At 44.2% G+C, this 19,506-nt stretch overlaps 1 long non-coding RNA gene across 1 annotated transcript; it reads left to right on the top strand.

Annotated features, from left to right (window-relative positions):
- Window positions 1-11,435: 11,435 nt before the first annotated feature.
- Window positions 11,436-12,692, top strand: LOC132658510 (uncharacterized). Its single transcript, XR_009598245.1, has 2 exons — window positions 11,436-11,624; window positions 12,348-12,692. It is a non-coding gene; the product is annotated as an uncharacterized LOC132658510 (long non-coding RNA).
- Window positions 12,693-19,506: the final 6,814 nt, after the last annotated feature.

Raw genomic sequence — 19,506 nt, 5'->3', positions numbered from 1 at the left:
TCTGGCTCTTTGCGACCCCATGAATTGTAGCGTCCCAGACTCCTCAGTTCCTGGGATTTTCCAGAAAAGGACTCTGGAGTGGGTTGCCATTCCCTTTTCTGGGGGATCTTCCCAACCTAGGGATCGAACCCAGGTCTCCCACACTGCAGGTGAACTCTTTACCATCTGAGGCACCAGGGAAGCCCATTAACTCTGTCTCTCCTCTTATGTGTGTTGAATTTGCTAGTGTTTCATTTAGGATTTCTATATTTATCTTCTTTAAAAAAATGTTCCCTGCTTGCTGTCTTTTCTTATTCTTGCTGTAACTAACAGACTTGGTTTCCGATTATATAATCTTTTTAAAATACACTGGAAATATCCCCATAACTGAGATGCCTTTTAACAGTTATAATTCATGGGGTTTTTTCCCCTTCCTTGAGGGTGAAAGAAACAAACAAAAAAGTGGATGGTCATTCCTTTCCAGATTTGGTCAAGGTTTTTCATGGTTACTGACCTGCTTGTACTTCTTCCCTTTTCCTGAGTTAACGTTAGAATTGATATTTCCCTCATAACCATTCATTTTCCAAAAGGCTGTTTGTTCTTTACAAAGTTTTAAGTTGCATTCTATGTTTCAGCTCTTACGATGAGATTTTTGAAAGTATAGAAATTGAAAAAATAGTAAGATAAACACGTATGTATTCATCAACTCAATTCACAAATGACCATTCTGCATTTTTCTTAACCCAATATAATTATATTTTTAAATAGTTTACAGACATCCTATCACTTCACCAAGAAATACTTTAACGTGTATCTCCTAAAAAATTAGAATATATTCCAATACAGGAGTGGTTCACACCTAATAAATTAACTAATTCCTAATATGTAATATGTAGTTTACATTCAAATTCTCTTTTAGGAACCAGTTGTCTAAGATATCAGCTATCTGTTATAAGCACTTTTGAAAGTTGAATTATGTTTCAACCAGTGTATTGTACTGTATATAATTAGATATGTCTATTTATCTCTTTCAGTCTAGACAGGTCCCCTCAGCTCTCTCTTAAATTTCCTTCCTGACATATTTTCTGAAGAAATAAGTCTTGTGGAATGTTCCATGTTCTGGATTTATCCAAAGATGTTCTTTATGTTTTGTTTTGTTTTGTTTTCCTGTGCTTTCTGTCCACTGCAAATTAGATCTTAAAGCTTGTTTAGATTTACTTAAGTGATGAGTACATGTCATATGGCAAACACACCTATGGTGTCAGGTCACAAGACATGCCTGGATCTGTCCAGTGGAGGTAAGAGATGTGTGACCAGTTAAAAACCAGCCAACCAGACTAGTGGACACAATTGGGGAAGGAGAGGGTGGGACGAATTGAGAGGGTCGCATGGAAACACATACATTACCATGTTCAAAATAGAGGGCCAGTGGGAATTTGCTGTTGGATGCAGGGAGCTCAAATCCAGTGCTCTGTGATAACCTAGAGGGGTGGGATGGGATGGGAGGTGGGAGGGAGGTTCAAGAGGGACGGGACATGTATATACCTGGGGCTGATTCATGTTGCTCTATGGTGGAAACCAACACAACATTGCAAGACAATTATCCTCCAATTAAAAATAATAGTGAAAAAACAACCAGCCTCCACAAGCGAGGAAGCTGAGAGAAACCCCCAATCCTCCCAACCTCCGCCTGATCCGTGTTCTCCCACACGTGCTCTCTGGCCACTGGGAGGCCACTGAGCGGAGCTGGGCTCGGACGGGCTAAGCAGGTGGCCCTTGGCAGCGCCAGGTGATGTGTTCAGAACAGCAGACACCTGGCACCCCACTGTGGGTCCTGCGCTCATCCACTCTGGGGGAGCGGAGCCCCTCGAACCCCTATGCCATCCGTCAGCTAAGAAAAATGAGGCTTCAAATGAAATAGTTTCTCTCTCGGTTCTGTAGCCTAAACTCTTCCACCCTTTCCTTCCTAGGTGGACTACACAGCTCCTCACTTCCATTAACTTCCTTTGAGTCCACTTCCTTCCTAGGGACCTGGTTTTCAAGGCTACACTGGGTATAATGTTCATCTTCTCCCATCTGCATTCTATTTGCAGGAATCATGACATTTCAATATCTACCGGTCTCTTCTCTCCCAGCTTCTGTGGTTGACAAGCACCTTCCCCAATACCCACGTGCTTGTACAGAGCCTAGGTTATTTGCATAGTAATAAGGCGTTAAGGCTTCCCCTGTAGCTGAGTCAGTAAAGAATCTGCCTGCAGTGCAGGAGACACCAGTTCAATCCCTAGGTGGAGAAGATCCCCTGGAGCAGGAAATGACAACCCACTCCAGGATCCTTGCCTGGAAAATCTCATAGACAGAGAAGCCTGGTGGGCTGCAGTCCATAGGGTCACAAAGAGTCAGGCATGACTGAGCAACTAACGCTTATACCTACTTACTTACTTACTAAGGCATTAAGACTGGAGAAGGAAATGGCAACCCACACCAGTATTCTTGCCTAGAAAATCCCATGGACAGAAGAGCCTGATAGACTACAGTTCATGGGGGTCACAAAAGAGCCAGATATGACTCAGCAACTAAACAACAAGATGTTAAAACAACTTGATAATTTTCAAGTCCCAGTAGTTCTAAAGACAAATAATAAAAATAATAACTTCCTCTCATTAACTTCAACTCACATTTGCCATCATAAATCATCCCTAAAACTCTCCAAGTTTTCAGGTTAGGTCCTCTCTTCCGCACTAGTCTCTTTTCTGCTGGAATTCACTTAAAGAAAACTTGCAGACTGTCTCAGCGTTCTGATAGTCTGGGTTTTAAGGACAGATTTTGTTTTATTTTGAGACGATATAACTTCATGTTTGAGAACTCAGGTTATTTGGTCTTTGAAGTCAGACCAGGTTCTAACTGCAGTTCTGTGGCTTCAGCCTAGACACTAGTAAGTAATTTAAACAGTCTGTGGCTCAGTTTCCTGGTCGTCAAAATGAGGATAGTATTAGTACCCATCCCGCGGGGTTAAGTGAGGCTTACATGGTTAATATTTACTGCATAGCATGTTGTAACTCATATTAGCTATTAGTTTTACATTTGTAATATTTTAACTTTGACATTTGCAAATATTTTATTTTTACAAATTTGATACCCCATTAACCATTTTCCCCATAAGAGTCTTACTTGTTGATAGTTCAGTTTAAAATATTTAAATGCTCTGGATTTTCCCAGCTAATCAAAACATGGTAATTATATACATGCATATATAATTATATATATATAGGCTTCCAAGGTGGTAAAGGATTTGCCTGCCAATGTAGGAGACGCAAGAGATGTGGGTTTGATCCCGGGTAGGGAAGAGCCCCTGGAGAAGGAAATGGCAACTCGCTCTGGTATTGTTGCTGGGAAATCCCATGGACAGAGGAGCCTGGTGGGGTACAGTCCATAGGGTGGCAAAGTGTCAGACAGAATTGAGCAACTGAGCACACACACACACACATATATATCCAGAATATAACAAATCTTTTCTTTCCTACCTGCCACATGAACGCTATACCTCCCATCAACAGTGCTGCAAACTCAACAGAGAACAGCAAAAACCATGGGGGATGGAGTGGGGTGAAAACTGAATTTTCTTCCTAACATATCTGTCCTTGCAAATTTCCAAGCTCTTTTCCTGTAACAATAACACTTTCTTAGTTGCTCATCTTCCAATTCCTCCTAGCCATCCAATATCCTGTTTCACTAAGCTGTTGAAATGAATTCTACCCTGCTGTAATACCCAAAGTCCTTGAGGTGCTAAAGAAAATACTGCATATAAAATGCACGGACAGGCAGAATAGGTTTACATAATGTTAATGTAGACAAATGGCATGTACAAAATTATATCTAGCTGCAATTTAATTAGATTAATTAGATCAATATAATTAGTAGTGCTATATTACCCTAGTTAGACTTGGGCGGTCTCTGCTCCCTTCCCCACCCCCTACACCAGCTCAAAATGGTTTACAACCCTAAAACAGTAGAATAGCACACGGAGTACCAGAGCAGTAACATATCAGTTTCACCATGAACACACCATTAAGAGAGGAGTTTGTGGGACACTCAAGAGACACATAAAATGCTACCCTGCCCAGGAAAATTTTGATAGTATGGACTGAAAAATAGCCCTACTGTCAAAAAAAACACTGTTTACTTCACATTAATCCCAAGTGTAAGTCTGGTCATGATCACACAAAAATGAATTTAACAAACAGGTTCTGGAGTGGACCTAATGAACAAAACAGACTTACTGTGGCTTTAGTTAGAAACCCTGCAGAAGCTCAGTTTCAAACACCCACTAAATCACAGATGTGGCTGAACCGTTGGGCCATCCACTGACCACGTGGCAGACAGCAAGGTCCATAAGCATCCCTTAAGCTCTAGGAACTATGGGTGAGTTAGATCTCAGTCAGCAAGAAGACAAACAACAAGGCTAACTGGTATTCTGGGTCAGGGGAAGAGACTGCTTGGTCCAGCCTCTATGATTGTTCTTTTCAGTGATACTGTCCAGTCTCCATAATTACGACAAACTAAGACTTCTCTTCAAGGTTGCATCAGGTAAAACTGATGGAAATGATTCTTGACTAGTGCATCCAAGTTCACATGATGTTCACGGCCACTAGCTAACTTGCTAATCCTCTACCTTTTGGTCTAACAATTATGCTTATGATTCTACTGGATGTGTTTTAGTTTGGACTTGGTATGGAAATTATGGTAGTTAAAAAGTTCCAAAATTGTAGCACTGAAATTGATAGAAACTATTGATCCCTAGGTTGGGAAGTTTCCCTGGAGAAGGGAAAGGCTACCCGCTCCAGAATTCTGGTCTGGAGAATTCCATGGACTGTCTAGTCCATGGGGTCGCAAAGACTCAGACATGACTGAGTGACTTTCACTTTACTCACGTGTGAAAATAACCAAATCTTCAGTTCAAAGATGTGCCTGGTTTTAGAATTGTAATCAAAAACTACAAGACTTAAGAAGAAAACAAGGGAAGACAGAGAGATCAAAAGTCTTACAGTTGATTTGTACAGGCTACAGCTGAATTTAAACCGAGGCTGAACAGGCCCCTGTGATGATCTCACAGGAGAAGGAGGTCCCCACTGTTTGGAATCACCGCTCCCCAGCTTCTTGGACTCTCAATGCCTTGAAGGCAATGTCTCATAATTTTCGTGGCCCAATTTGTATTTCAACAAATATTGACATCTATTTCAAAGAGAATGCAAAGAAATCTGGTGCTCATCTGATTTTTGTTTTCATCTTTCCGTTCTCAAGCATAAATTAAGATATTCTGCTAAATGTTAGCTTCTGTAGCCTAATTACACGGAATGCACTGTGGTTGATCGTGTTTACACACTGCAAACTGCTTAACATCTTATATATAGCAGGAAAGATGTGTTTAAATATGTTAGCATGGCTTGCGCTTGTACATCTCTAAAATAGACTTGAGTAATTATCAAGCATTACCATACCCATGCTTTTTTGAGTTATAATTAAAATGTATCTTTTTTATTGTAGTTACAATTTTTGCGCTAGAAAAACACTGAATTGTAACTGTGCATTCAAGATTAAATTAATGTGCTCCTTCAAAAAGAAATCTGAGTCATCCTTTATCTATAAATATCATAATTTGGTGGTGGTATGTGTGGAAGAGAATTTGTATCAATAAGGGCATGGAAAATTTTAAACGCTTCTCCTAAATTTAAGATCTGAATGGTACATATTCCTTCAAAAATGTTGACAAACATAGCAGTGTACATTTATCCATAGCCAGCGATCCTAAATTTGAGCAGTCAGATTCTCTTCCTAACCCCTTTCTACACCCAGAGGTGAGATTACATTCCTGTTCATTTCATTTTCAGGATTTCAAATTGTATTTTGCTTCTTACACTGACCCATGAGATTTTGTTATTGCAGGACTCTATCTCGAAAGTATTCAGAAAGAGGTATTATAACTGAGCTAGAATATGCTTCCTACTTCCTAGCTGGAAAGAACATAAGAAATATGGGATTTATTGATCATTTTGCTCTTGAACAAAATAGAAGTTTTTTCCTCAAGCCCATGATTCTCCAAACAAGGGAATAAAGTTCAAACACAATATCATCAGAACATGCAAAGCTAGAGACCTAGATCCAGCGCAGGCCACTTGGACACCTGGACACACAGTGTAGGGCACTGGAAGAGAAAGTGCTGGAGGGCCACGAACCTAAGCTCAGTGTTGAGCACGGGCTCTGGGCAAGCGGGTGGCTCTGAAAACTGCCTCATCTTCCCTTCCACGATTTCCTCCCCTGTGTATGGAGAATAATGATGGCCTCCAAATACCAGCAAGAGGACCAAATGGGCTGTGGAAGAAATCAGCTTCTCTTGTGTGTGTAGTATAGTCACTGCATGGTGTCTTGCTCATAGTAGGAAGTCAATCAGGCTTCCCAGGAGGCATTAGTGGTAGAGAACCAGCCTGCCAACGGAGGAGACGTAAGAGATGCAGGTTCAGTCCCTGTGTCGGGAAGATCCCCTGGAGGAGGGCAGGGCAGCCCACTCCAGTATTCTTGCCTGGAGAATCCCATGGACAGAGAAGCCTGGCGGGCTACAGTTCATGGGGTTGCAAAGATTTGGACACAACTAAAGTGACTGAGCACATATTGGCTACAGTTGGTTTACTTTCATCTTCAAAATGACCCTATCCTAGTGGAATTAGAGGAGAAAAAGCACTATTGTTTACTAATCCCTACAGAGAAAAAAAAATCACAATTCAATATTTAATGCTCTCAGATTAAGGCTGGCAAGAAGGCAACTGCCACGACTCAGGAAAAATGGCAAAGACTCTCCTGGTGGCTCCTGAAAGAGAAAGAGCATGGAGATGAGAACAGGGGAATCCCAGCTCTGGGATTTCCAGCCAGGTGTCTGAGACTGAAGCCCACGTGCTAATGTGGCTGGAAGCGAGTGCACTCAATCAAGGGACAACCCTGTGACTGTTGAATGTGCCTCCACGAGCCTGGCCCCAGGGATCAGCAGTCAAGGAGCAGACACATGTCCTGCTTTCACTGAACTTCAGTCAGTTCAGTTGCTCAGTCGTGTCCAACTGTTTGCAACCCCATGGACGCCAGGCTTCCCTGTCCATCACCAACTCCTGGAGCTTGCTCACACTCATGTCCATCCAGTCGGTGATGCCATCCAACCATCTCATCCTTTGTCGTCCCCTTCTACTCCCGCCTTCGATCTTTCCCAAGGTCTTTTCCAATGGGTCAGTTCTTCGCATGAGGTAGCCAAAGTTTTGGAGTTTCAGCTTCAGCATCAGTCCTTCCAGTGAATATTCAGGACTGATTTCCTTTAGAAAGGACTGGTTGGATCACCTTGGAGTTGAAAAGACTCTCAAGAGTCTTCTCCAACACCACAGTTCAAAAGCATCAATTCTTCAGTGCTCAGCTTTTCTTCATAGTCCAACTCTCACATCCATACATGACTACTGGAAAAACCGTAGCTTTGACTAGATGGACCTTCATTGGCAAAGTAACATCTCTGCTTTTCAATATGCTGTCTAGGTTGGTCATAACTTTTCTTCCAAGGAGCAAGTGTCTTTTAATTTCGTGGCTGCAGTCGCCATCTGCAGTGAACTTACACTCTGATTAATGAATCTCTCTCTCAAATGGAAACAGTAATACTCCCTTCCTCATCTGATTGTTCCGAAAGTTCAATGAGGTGATGCTTACAAAACACTTCATGCCTCTCATATTTAAGTCATGTAAAAAGTATCAGCAGTTAATTTTGAAACACTCATTTTTATCATGACTACTCTTACAGGAACTTAGTCACCCATTGACCCTTTCTCTGGCTCTATGGCACTAAACACAGCATTATATTCCTTCAGCAGTATCGCAGAGAGGAGTAAACGGATCACTGATAGGAACAATAAGACGTGCAAATAGCCCGGTATTGACCTAGGTGTCTGTGGTATTTATCCACACACTGAGTTGCCTACTCTCGCATTCCAAGATAAAGATAAACATGTATCTGAAAACTCTTTAAGACACAAGTGTGTGCCATGTACCAGAAATGACATCAACCACCAAATGAATGTGTGTGGGTTTGACATGAAATTATAATTAACAATGTTTATAGCTTTAATTTCAACATAATGATGTGAAATTAGAACATTATGATCTGAAGTTAGAAACCAAGAAAATCTTAGTGTCTGCTTTTCGATGACTCTATTTAAGGTCTTGTAGATGGTTTAAAGCACATACTACTGAGTACCATTCCACACAAATAGATTTCACTTCATTTTCTTTCTATCATTTCTAAATGGATTGTTAAGATATTGTTTAAAAGTGATGTTCAAGATGGTCTTTTCTTTAAGTTAAGGAAGTTAAATGGATTTCAGATTTTCAAGGCACATATTGAAGTTTTGATTTGAGAGTGAGCCTGACTTTGAAAAAGCAGTCCCCATTTTAATTTATTCAAACAGTGTTGCTAAACCTTTAATAAACCACATAGGAATTAGTCTGGCCATTTCAATGACAGCAACAAATACTATTAACAAATGTGAAATAGCCAACCATCTAAAGAGTAAATGCATGGAAATTCAATTACAGGAAAAAGTGAGGCAGGGGAATAGCCACGTTTCTGACTTCATTTGTGTTCTCATGACCAGGCCAACTGGAGACAGTGAAGAAATTGTGCTTTTTTGCTCAAGATACTAACTGGGAAGGAAAAATTATCTGAAGTCTTAAGGTTCTGTTCCTACAGAAGATTCCAGGGTCCTGAGAAACCTCCTTAGGAGTTGGTCAGGGAGAGAGAGCGGCTTTCCCACTGGAATCGGGGGGATGAAAGATGATTTAGACCCAGCACCTGCCCACCCCCAGAGACACAGCCTCGTCACTGGTGGCCCCGCAGACAGCTTTGACTTATGGGAACCAGTTTCCAGCCATGAGAATACAAACAGTTGATATTCTTCACCATAAGTGTTTAAAGCACTGGTTTAGAGTTACAGAATTTAAATACGCTTCTCAAAATCCTTCTTTGGAGGAAATTCCCATTTAAAAATACCTATAGCTACAGAAAGGCAAACATAACCCTGAAGCGTAGTATTTCAGACACCTGCTCACCACCGTTGCTCTGTCCAGCAGACTGTGTCCTTGCTCCTGCCCTCAAGAACAACCTCACTAGGAATCCCACAAGTTTTTGAGAAACCAGCAAAAGGCTGGGGTGCTTCAGATGAGCAAGAGGGAGCCCAGTGCAGACAGGAAGGATGCAGAAAGTCATTGCCCTTATTAAACTCTGTCTGGAAAGCTTTTACTCAAGAAAAAGACGCAAAGAAATCCTGTTTCAGGGATATCACATTTGGCTTGTACATTGTTACTGACCATCAACCTGGAATCGTCCAATGGCTAGGCCCTGGATATAATCAGTCAATGCCTTTTCTAGTAGCAGCAAGATGCTAACAAGAGAACTGTCTCCAGGCTAGCTTCCCACTGGTCCCAGCTGGCCCTGGCTCTCTGTGGGAGGTGAGCATGGAGGGAGAACATCTCATGAGAAAGAACAGGGCTGGAGCACAGGAGGTCTGGCGGCTGTGGCTCAGCACCCGGGACGAACCTGTCCTGTGCCAGGACAGCTCTATTTTGCCATTTGCTGTCTCTCACCTGGGGGCTTCCCAGGTGGCGCTAGTGGTGAAGAACCCACCTGTCAATGCAGGAGACTTAAGAGACACAGGTTCGATCTCTGGGTCGGGAAGATCCCCTGGAGGAGAGCATGGCCACTCACTTCCGTATCCTTACCTGGAGAATCCCCATGGACAGAGGAGCCTGGTGGGCTATAGTCCACGAGGTCGCATAGAGTGAGACATGACTGAAGCAGCTTAGCACGGCACAGCAGCCCGCATCTGGCCAAGTGCCCCACCTGAAAGGAACTTCCTAACCTCATCCTGCTCTCTGTCCCTGCTGACCCGAGTGACTCTGTGTCCTGGACAGCTGGGGATCTTTGTGTTGATTCTGGGAAGTTGGTAGGCTTTCTCTGGAATCTCACAAAAAGATGGGAGGGTATTCACTGCTGGAACCTATTTTCCATATCGTAGGAGGCATTCTTGCTGTGAAATAGATGAAAAAGCCCTTGCAGGTGGGGACAGACACCATGAGTAGCATCTTGATAAGAGAGACTCCAACATATCAGGTTCAAGAAAAGCCACATGGCGTTAAAACTATTGCTGCTCTGTGAAAATTAAAAGATATTTGGTAAATTATCCTCATTTCATGATACTTCAGTATCACCCTCTTTCAAACAACTAAATATGTTAAAACATCTCCCTTCTCTTATCTCAATGCTAATTGCCCACATTATGATCCATTTACTTTATTCAAGGACATCTGCCTTGTTTATGTTCGTTTTTATCTGTCTTTATAAAATCTTTCATCAGCTCTGGATCATCTCATCGTCCCAGACATCTACTTCCTGATTCTTCTCTTAAAAATCTACTGTGGATAAACACTCTTCCTGGAACGCAATGAGGTTGCCCAGGCTGAGGGTGGTTAAGAATCATCCAGCGGTCGCATAAAGATACACAGGTCTGGGCTACAGGGTGGGATCTATAAATGCATATTTTCCTAGGTGACATGTTATGATTTTGAGGCGGCAGTGTACTAACTACAGAAAGATGATCTTAGAAGGGGTCGTTTGCCCACATGATCTATAGATGTCTAATAGATGACTCACTGAAGAAACAGTTCAAACTGAACTCCCCAGGTGGTGATTTCCAACGACCTCTCTGAAATTTTGAGACATCTTATTTCTTGCGCCCTTTGTGATCAGTAGGGCATTCCCAGGGCATCTGTGACAAGGCATGACCTTGAAATGCTCCTTAACGGTTCTGGGTCATCCCCATGCCATGTAGACTCAGGATCCAAACCTCAGATAACCTGTTACCTGGGCATGAACCCTGTGGTCTGCACACATTTGGCTGAGGTAGAGAGGCAAGGTGCTGGATAAAATGCCATGCACAAATGTAAGGTAGTAAGTCTCATTCATCCATGCTGGCAATTTAAAATGTGTATATGCTTTTTTTCCAGACATGAAGGAAACTTAACTTTTAACAAAAGAGAGAGTCTTTCTGTGGTTGTTTTACTCAATTTTAGACTGCGTTATCCTCAAAGGAAAGTCAATAGATGTAAGGAAAATGTCAGAAGAAAGATGGATTTCTACTTTTTTCCACCTATATACAGGAAGTTTTCTTGCAGGACATGCCTCCTCTGGTTTTACAGGTACTGAAGACTCACTAGCAAAGCTCATTCATGGTAAAAAAAAAAAAAAAAAAATGACCCACAGTGCTCCACTAAAAGCCAAGCACGGGAGAGCTCCTGGAACCACTCCATATTAACATCTTCTGCTCTCCATTGCTGTGAGGCACCGTATTCAACACCTTTTGGATTATATTTTGGATGGAATTAAATCAACAAGCTGCAGATCTTGGGGTACAAATCAGAAATGTCTCCTCCTCCAGGGGCACCTGAGCCAACCCGCTTCCTCATTGGGTGCTGTCCTTTTGAGCTGAGCTTAGACCAAAAGACAGGATTCTACCCAAGGGTGTACACAAACAGGAGAGAGAACTGGGAGTGGAGATTTCAAATGCATTCGGGTAAGCAGATTCCTTTCCACCTACAGAGAGTTTCAGCGTCTCTCAGAAACTATTGAAAGGAGCGGGGGAGGGAAGACTGCTTTTCGTATCGCTGCAATTTCCAGAAAACATTAAGTTCATAAAGCACAGATTCCAGCTTTTGGATCTTTTGACAATCTCAACAGGGGTAAAGATCAAGGATTTTCCCTACTGGCAATTTGCAAGTGCAGCTCTAAGCTTTTTCTTTCAGAAGGGATGAGGGAAACAGCGCAGTAAAATTCCTTCCAAAAGAAAGCAGAGCTTATGCTGAAAACGGGGCTCATTTGAGTTTCTGAGACTTAGTGAACTATTTTTCTAGGTAGTTTTTCTGAAATAGTCTTCCTCTCCCCTCCCCCACATATATGTATCTTTTTCTGTCTTTCTGTCTGTTTCGGTTCTGTTTGTATTGTGGCTTCATATATAGAGCCAAGTCTTGTTTATTTCCTGCTATGCAGTTATCCCAAGATCGTGAGCCTGTTTTGGAGTTTTGCTTTTTTTTTTTTTAATTTGGAAAGCATCCTGATCTGCAGTATTTCAAATGTAGAATTCCATTTAGCTGCAAAATGAAAACAAAGAGATAAAGCGCAGTCTTGTATGTTTCAAGTTCGGCTGAATCTCAGCCACATTCCATAGATTATTTTGATTTAGTTTTAACAAAATACCACATTAAATCACTCTAATGAGCTGTTTCTGTTCCTCTCCCAGTACAAGGTCATTAGGTACAAGACAGCATCTCTCTGCACCATCTCCACTATTTCATGTGCTACATGTCAGAAGAGACTTTGATGGTTTTCCATAGTGGAGACCAGGACACAACTGGTCCTCAAGGAAGGGGGTTGTGCCTCGGCAAGGAAGTGATTCGTCATGCTCCCCAGGACTGGTTCGGGCCCTTCACGCACACGTTGGTCCTGGGCAGAAGGCTCACCAACCCTTCCTGTTACTTGCTCAGAAATAAGCTACCTCATCACACATCCTGCCCAGGTTATGCTTTCTGGGGATGGAAAGAAAAACCTGAAATTAGCATACTCATTTAAAATATCTGTCACTAAATGAATTGTGCTTTTTTTTTAGGGTAACAGCTGTCTTTTTAATTAACGAGAGTCACAGATACACGATGCTCACAAAATATTGCACCGCACATTCTGTTCACCCCTGGCGGGCCGCGTGCACCCTTCCATCTCGCGATGGAATAGACAGCAAGGTGAGAGCAAGCAGGTAGCTGAACGTGACTGACTTAAAGTTGAGTGTGAGATGCTAATTATGGAAGAACAGCTCCTGTTCCGGCTTCCAATTAGGGGTCTGAACAACCTCGTCAGTACTTTCCGCAGTTGTTAGCATGTCTAATTATTTATCTCCCAGTGTAATTTCTGGGAAAGCTAGTATTCAGGTGGTGGGTTCCTTTCGAACACTGGATGAACTGAAACAGACCTGCCAGTGATGCTCTGAACAGTGCAGGGTCTGGGCTGATAGTCATCGAAGTCTTCCCAGATGGAAGGGCAAGCCCCACGGAGGCCACCTTGGTGAAAGGATGGCCAGGTCTCCCACTCAACAATCACGCAAGCCCTGGCCCTCCTCCGGCTCCTTACCTGAGAGGGGATGGGGTCAGCCACTCCCTCAAAAGTACTGGGAAAGAAGGCTTTCCTTCCCTGCGGGTGTGGTTTCAGGAGAAACAAGCCAACTAGGCCTAACCTACTAACCACACCTAAGCAAACACAGCAGCTGCTTCTGGCCATGCAGCATTTTCTACCCATTTTCCATCAAAGTCTAAAGACCTGAACCATGAATTATTGAGAATAAAGCTGGCTGAGATTCACATTATTAAACAATGTTTTATTACTGGTTGGTAAGTCTTTGCAAAGTCATATGAGTGTATTTCTTACTGTGTATCAGTATAATTCTTACTAATAAAAAATATTATGCTAGTAAGAATTATACTGATATACTTATGTGCTTACAGTATATATTACATATTTACAGTATATAACTTACAGTATACACTATATTACAGTATATTATATACTGTAAGCATACAATACTTACATGCATATATCATATGGTATAGTTATACACAGTATTATATATATATATATGCACCTGAGCTCAGTCACTCAGTCGTGTCAGACTCTTTGCTATCCCATTGTCGCCTGCCAGGCTCCTCCAGCCACGGAATTTTTCAGGCACAAATACTGCAGTGGGTTGCCGTTTCCTACCCCAGGGGACCTTCCACATATAGGGATAGAACCCACGTCTCTTGCATCTCCTGTATTGGCAGGCAGATTCTCTACCTCTGCGCCACATGGGAAGCCCTATAATATGTACAGATATGCATATATATATATTTAATGTTGTGGCCCCTCTTTCTTAACCAACTAACATTTGTGTACACTGGGACATTGGTAAATATAAGGTACATTTTCCATCTGTGATCAAATCTTAGAGGCATTTCCACCAAAATCAAAGACAAGGTTCTACCCAAGGAGACTGACTGTGTAGGGACCTTTACTAACACACAGAAGTGCTGAGTAACTGTGCGGAAATGCGCTTGTGAAGGAAGTTGTCTTGATGTGATTTACCACGTTCATCGGAGGTTTGACAGAGACATTCTAGACTTAGACAATCACCTGAGTGCCATGTCAGAAAACACCAGCGTCCTTCTCTCTGCACAGACTTCATGGTGCTTTGCTGTGTTTGCCGTCTGATCCTTGGCACGAGCTTGGGAGGTGAGCTGGAAAACTGCCACCTCCCTGAGGACATAGATGAGGGGAAGCTGATACAGAATATGTTTAAGGCTGAACAAAGCCCATGGCCGTGGGAACAGAGAGATGTTCATCCCAAGAAGTGGGTCCAGGGATAAAGAATACACACACGAGACGCGGTACATGGAGGCTGCATAGGGATGCTCCTCAGGACTCTCTCCTCAGTTTTCCCTCTGAGAGTTCAGCACACACAATCAATACAGCACAAAGCCTAACAAAACAAAACCCCATCAGTGAGGTAGGTTGCACTCATGTCCTGCAAGAATTAATAGCATTCTTACTAAACACACAGAGAGAAATGTCAGTATAATGAGTAGATTGAAAATGGATGCATGGTGAGGATAGTTAGTTACACAGGCAAAGTTTTGCACAATTCATCTAAGTACTGGTCTGGGGAGTGAGGTCCTGTCCCCTGGACTCAGTGTCCACTCTGATTAACAAGTGCATGGCATTATGTAGCTGGGCTCTGGAATAATCAAGCTTGGTGTTCTCGCACTGACAGCCCATCCCCCAGGCACCCTTCTGATTGTTTGACTTCCTAGGTAGCCTGCCTACAGGGAGAGAATGTGTCGGTCAGGATGAAGCGAACATCTGGTCTACCTGACAGTTATATTACTCACTGTAAATTAATGCACTGGCTCTCTGGTTTCCTCTGTCCGTCTCCTGTGAGATGTGCTCACGTGAGTCAGTGTCCTTGAACTCTGGGACCCTGGAAAGTCAAAACCTGCAAATCGGAGAGCCTGACCCAAGCCAGGTTGGAGGACTGCTCTGTAAAGTTTCTGAAGGTCTCTGTTAAACTAAAATATCGTCCTTGAAGATCAGCCCCTAAACAATTATTTCTTCCATCAAAACCTGACCCGAGAGTTTTGAGACAATGTGATATAATCCAGAGACACCAGGTCAGCCTCGGTCTAATTTAGAGACCTGGAGGAATTACAGTTGACACCCTGAACCAGACAATGGGGCAGGACTAGCCGACCACCGAGCCCTGGAGCGTTTTTAGTCATGGAAGATGATCTTATAAGTATTGAGGGATTAAAAAAAAAATCCATGTAACGGAGACTCCTTACATTGGAAGAGCTATTTTAAAATAACTACAGAGCTTTTCCTCAATTGATATTTTCTTATAGGATAGTGGTGACAATGTGACAATAAGAAATTTGCCCTAAAACAGCAACATAGAGCTTAGACTGTTGCTCTCCGATGAAGCCACCATTTACGTGAAAAGAGAAGCAAAGCATGCACGCAGAGCAGGATGACCTTTGGTCCCAGGTGGGGGCGCTGGTAGATCCCTCGGTGCCATATTACAAACCAAGCCCACAGCGCAGGTACAGGGGACGCACGACACCGATCGCAGGAAATGTGCAGAAACGGGAGCAGGAATTTGCGGGTCTCTACCCACTCCAGTACTCTTGCCTGGAGAATTTCAGGGACGGAGGAGCCTGGTGGGCTGCCGTCTATGGGGTCGCACAGAGTCGGACACGACTGAAGCGACTTAGCAGCAGTAGCAGCAGCAACAGCTCTGGGATCAGGGTGGATTTGGAGCAGGGCCATTCAGATGAGGCAGTGCCCGGCGAGCACTCTGGGGTGGGGGTGGGGAGGCAGGCACCCTGATGCAAAAGGCAAAGGCACCCTGATGATCAAGGGCACCCTGATGCAAAGGGCAGTCTTGGATGTGTGCAAAGTGGCGGCCCTGGCCGAAGAACAGCTGGCACACACCTTTCCCGTGAACATCATCTTGGATTACAGAGTGAAACCCACAGGCGTGCAAATAAAGCAGTGATGCGGCTTTCCACTCCCGTGGCTCCAGCTCCCATTTTCACATCCATCACCTCTCCTGGATGGAGTCATTCCTATTCTGACCAATCTCAGGAAAATGGCAAACGCGCTTGTCTCCGACTACTGGGTGGCTAGCGCCCTGTGCTGTTTTGTTCACTGCCATCCGGTCACGTGTTCCGAGTTGCACACGTTTTCTTCATTAGAGTAACTCGGGTGAGTGATGGCTGCCCTTCAATTTCCAAGAAGTGGGGACTGCTCGGGTGCTGGCCCCATCTCTGCATCGTGCAGACAGTTGTCTGTTTGCAAGAGCAGGAGTAAATCACAGCCGAAGATAATGGCACAGTAGAGAGAGTGCCTGGGGGAGGAGAAAAGAAAAATACCTGGGCCATTTCATGTGCTATTTTCAGGAATAGAATATTTGGAAATTTCAAAGGCATTTGATAATTCTAAACAGCTCGTTAAATTACCCTGCTCACTCCGCGAGAGAAAGGCTTCCAGGTCTGTATTCATATTGCCGAGAGGGGGAAAGCATTAGGAATGACTCCTGCACAGATTTTTGGCGAGCATCAGGGCCCTTTTTTTCTAAAGACATTCTCTCTATTGCCTGCCGCTTGCTGCTTCATAACACTTGACAAATTCACAGTTCTTAAAAGCCCCCATAAATGTTTTGTAAATTGCTCCATTTTATCAGGGAGTTCTCAGAGTCTGGTCCCTGATAGTCACCCTGTTTTCATTCCCTATTCCCTGTTTATCTTTATTTTGATGCCTCTCCCAACATCAAAAGGCTGTCATCATTAGTATCAGCAATCTCATTATTATCATCGTGACGTTAGCCACTGAGAAGATCTGCCATCTGCAAGCTGGAAAGTTCCCACAGTCTTGAAGGGCCTCCTCTCCTCCTGACAAGCTCATAAAAATAAAGAAATAAATAAATTAAGCCATCCCAAGAAACCTTTGAAGACATCCTAAATCCTGCTGCTTCAGGAAAGATACACACGCCCAGCTCTGCTTCGCTAAGAACCGTTAAGCTAAGCGGGAGCGGGACTCCAGCAGCCATGCTGAGAAACCCTTCCTGCATTCCATCCCGACAGGAGGAGTGATTGGAGAGCTGTGGCTGGGAGAGGCCCGAGCAGGAGCCGGAGCTCGCATGGTGGAAAACAGCCACGGGGACCCAGGTGGAACAGGGACGCTAGTCACACCGCCCTGAGACCTAAAATCATAGACCTGTTTGGAATGTGAATCCCCGCAGCTGAGAGAAGGAGGCCAGCTGATTGAAACTTGTTTGGAATACTTTCCTGGACAAGTTCTATTAAAAATGAGATAGTGTACCGTAAATATCGGTTCCTGTGTTCAAGCATTTTGTCAGTCCTCCAGCTCCTGATTCATTCCCAAAAGCACAATCTCCTGGATATTATACTGGGACTGTAAGAAGCAGCCTGCCCAAGTTTCCATCACTCAGAATTGCTACCTTTTTAAACGCAAGCATGTAAATGAAACATTGTCCCTAGGCAAGCCCACCATGGGCAGGGAGCGGGCACACGCTGATGTGATGCAATGAGAGTTCAATAATGGCGTGCATCCATCCGCCCCCACCACCCCCAGTCCAGCAGTCACACGGATGAGAGCTTTACCACGGAGAAGCCAAGTCAGTCCAACAGCATCCACATGAAAAGGAAAAGAAGTCCAACATGAAACCAGTGTTTCCTCAACAGCTGTAATTTTGGCCTTGCAAGTCCACTTTTCAGAGATTAGCTAATAATTGCAGCAGGGCATAGGCTCAGCAGAAACACATAAATAACACCCTCCCTTCTGCAGCTGGTGGTCACGGTGATCATCACTGAGTTATTTCACAGCACTTCCAAGAGCGCCTAGACTTTTGGGGGCTCAAGGGGTTTGTTAGGAGGTATTCCTCCCCAAATGACACAGCGCAGGGTCCTCTTCATCCAGCCCATCCACTGCCTTGGCACCGCCCAGGGAAATCTAGCTGCTCTCGGAACTCCTCATTCACTTCCAGGATGGCCCCACTTGACGCTGGTGGCGTTAGCATTAAATCACAGCCTGAAGTCTAATCACACCCCAAGAGAGAAGGAGGAAAGGGAGCAAGACCCGCCTGGCCGCCTGGCTGGGATGGAACAGCTTCCTGGGTCAGAGGTGACAGTGCTGTGATGCTCAGTGTGGGTGGAGTGGGGTTACTCAGGAAAGCAGGTGCCTGTGACTAACGGGGGTGGAGGGGTATACCAGTCTTTAAGGGCAGCTGACATGTCAGTTTCAGTTTAGTCACTCACTTGTGTTCAGCTCTTTGCAACTCCATGCGCGGCAGCACGCCAGGCCTCCCTGTCCATCACCAACTCCTGGAGCTTACTCAAACTCATGTCCATTGAGTCAGTGACGCCATCCAACCATCTCATCCTTTCTCGTCCCCTTCTCTGCCTGCCTTTAGTCTTTCCCAGCATCAGAGTCTTTTCAAATGAGTCAGTTCTTCACATCAGGTGGCCAAAGTATTGGAGTTTCAGCTTCAGCATCAGTCCTTCTAATGAATCCCCAGGACTGATCTCCTTTAGGATGGACTGGTTGGATCTCCTTGCAGTCCAAGGGACTCTCAAGAGTCTGCTCCAACACCACAGTTCAAAAGCATCAATTCTTCTGCTGATGCTGAGATATACTCGTGACCAAAGTCATTTCCTCCCTAACATCCTCCATCTTGAATTAATTCCAAGACAACTTAGGACGTGGAAGACGCATGGGTGGAGCCAACCCAAAGCCAAGGGTTGCATTGTCTGACCCTCTTGCCATTCCCCCTTTTCCAATAAAACAGATGACATTCTGGAGAAAGGAACAGAGGAGAGGGGATTTCAACAAGAAAGAACAGAGGAAGCATTCAGAGTTGAGGGCTGGATGACACAAATATTGGATGTAGCCAAAGAAAATTAAAGATCATCAGGAAGATGGGGCGGACGGTGACCAGATCCACACGTCACCCATTCTGCAGGCTGCCTTACAGTTGACCCCGGGTCCACTCTGCAAGGAACATACACATACATACGCGTGACTATAGGTGTGTGTAGGGGAAGGGGGTGGAGCCCCTGGTGGGGAGGCTGTGATTACAGCCACCTCTCCCGGAAGCTGTTCCTTCTCAAGCCCCCCATGACCCTTGCCCTCTGGCTGTCAGAGTGCTCTCACGAGGAAGCGGCATCGGGGCAGGACCCCGCCCAGGGACCACCGCCGCCCTGCTGTCGCTAGGTCTGCTTCATATCCTGCGCGAGTCCCTGGGCCTCTCTGCAGAGTTATCACCAGGCTGTAAATCCAGGAGCTCAGCTTTCACAAAGCGC

This window comes from Ovis aries, chromosome 23 (assembly GCF_016772045.2).
Source record: "Ovis aries strain OAR_USU_Benz2616 breed Rambouillet chromosome 23, ARS-UI_Ramb_v3.0, whole genome shotgun sequence".
NCBI classification, from domain to species: Eukaryota; Metazoa; Chordata; class Mammalia; order Artiodactyla; family Bovidae; genus Ovis; species Ovis aries.
Note: the sequence above shows the minus strand (reverse complement) of the source record. Positions and strands in the feature narration are given on the sequence as shown.